General features: G+C 68.1%; 1 non-coding gene and 1 pseudogene across 1 annotated transcript; both read right to left on the reverse strand.

Annotated features, from left to right (window-relative positions):
- Positions 1-71: 71 nt before the first annotated feature.
- On the reverse strand, positions 72-785 carry LOC108525789 (UPF0585 protein C16orf13-like; annotated as a pseudogene).
- Positions 786-1,218: 433 nt separating this feature from the next.
- Positions 1,219-1,289, reverse strand: TRNAG-CCC (transfer RNA glycine (anticodon CCC)). Its single transcript has one exon. It is a non-coding gene; the product is annotated as a tRNA-Gly (tRNA).
- Between the last annotated feature and the right edge of the window lie 413 nt (positions 1,290-1,702).

Consider the following 1,702-nt stretch of genomic DNA (forward strand, 5'->3'; position numbering starts at 1 on the left):
CTGGCATGCTGGCTGCCCCATGCAGGGTGAGGGGCACCAGGGCAGACGCCCTTGCTGGGCCCCCCACAGACCTCCGTGCAGCACAGGGGCTGATGTGGGTCATGTTGATGCAGAGCAACAGGTCCAGCGACTGCGGCAGGATCCCGCCCCAGTGCTCCCAGCCCCACGTCACGTCCAGGTGCAGCGGGGCCTTCACGTTGGTCAGACCCTGGGCTTGCGTGGTGGCCGCGATGCTGCAGGAGGGGAAGGCTTGGGTGGAGGCCGAGTCCTGCGCAACCGCCTTTCCGACGCCCCACAGACTTTCTAAGGGAAGGCTGGGGGGCACGTTGCGGAGCGGAGGCCAAAACAGCTGGGAAAGGGGACCTCGAGGCCCACCCACTTCCGCAGCCGCGGGGCCACACATCTGGGGCCTGCCCCGGGGCACCCCAGCTCCCACCCCGCACCCTCAGAGCCCGAGCCGCATCTTTTCCTCCGGGGCTGCGGGGCATGAGCTCTTGAGGCTCCGGCCGGCCGCACCGATCGGAGTGGCCGCCCCGGGGCCGCACCTGTCCAGGCAGCGCTGGTCCACGTCCGACGGCTGCCACTCGGCCAGGGGAAGGCCCGCGCGAAGTGCGCCGCGTGCTGGCCGGAGCCCGAGGCCACCTCGAGTACGCGGACGCCGCGCTGGGTCGGGTCCAGGTACTGCCGTAGCACGTGCAGGATTGGCTCCTTGTTCCGCTCCGCAGCCGCCGCCACCAGCATCGCGGCCGCAACTCCTCCCAGCTGCAGACACGGCACTGGTCGCATCGGGGCGGTGGCCGGGCTCCCGCGGGGCACGTCGGGAGCTGTAGTCCAGATGCTTCGGGGCACGTCGGGAGCTGTAGTCCAGATGCTTCGGGGCGCGTCGGGAGTTGATAAACTACAACTCCCAGGAGCACGCGCGCCTCTCGTTAAAGGACCCGCAGCCGCCAGAGGCACGGTGGGGAGCGGCTCGGCGGTGGGTGGCGGCCCTGGGCAGGGGACTGGACGGCGAGCTTGGCTTGCTGGTTTACAGGCGCCTCAGCTCAGGGACCCTGTCACCCATGGCCGTCCACGGTTTTCAGGGCACCTGTCACTCTCCGAAATGTGTCAGCGCTGCGCCAGACTGGGCGCCTTCCCTTGGTTTCCGGTTTTCTTTCCTTTATAAATCTCTGGCGTTAGCGAGAGTTCATTGTTCAAGTGGGAAAAAAGAAAACAAGCTGCGCCGCCCGGGAATCGAACCCGGGTCGCAAGAATGGGAATCTTGCATGATACCACTACACCAGCGGCGCCATGTACAGCAGGTGCAGCCCATACACTCAAGAGACTGTGACGCGGAAAGCCCTCTGCGCACGCGCCGCCCCTGGAGCCGGGCTCCTCGCAAGCGAGCTGGCGGTTGCCTAGGAGGACCCAGCTGGCGAGGCTGCGACAGTGGGAGTCTCGCGGTGCCCCCCAGCCCCGAGGGGAAGGAGCGGGCATGAGGTACGCGGGCTGGAGGACAGTCTCGATTCGGGCCTGAGCTATGGAAACCGTTGGCCTTCCTGAGTCGATGGGGCGGGGCCCTGTCGGGGCGGGGCTGGGGAGAGGGCGGGGCGTGCAGAGGGCTGGCCGCGGCTTGGGCCCCTGTTGGGAAGAGTTTTGGGCAGGGTTGCCGGAGTGGCGGGGCCACACCGGGGCGAGTCCGAGAGAGGAGGCGGGGCTAGGG

The sequence above is a fragment of the Rhinopithecus bieti genome, unplaced genomic scaffold (genome assembly GCF_001698545.2).
Source record: "Rhinopithecus bieti isolate Rb0 unplaced genomic scaffold, ASM169854v2 scaffold_1768, whole genome shotgun sequence".
Lineage (NCBI taxonomy): Eukaryota > Metazoa > Chordata > Mammalia > Primates > Cercopithecidae > Rhinopithecus > Rhinopithecus bieti.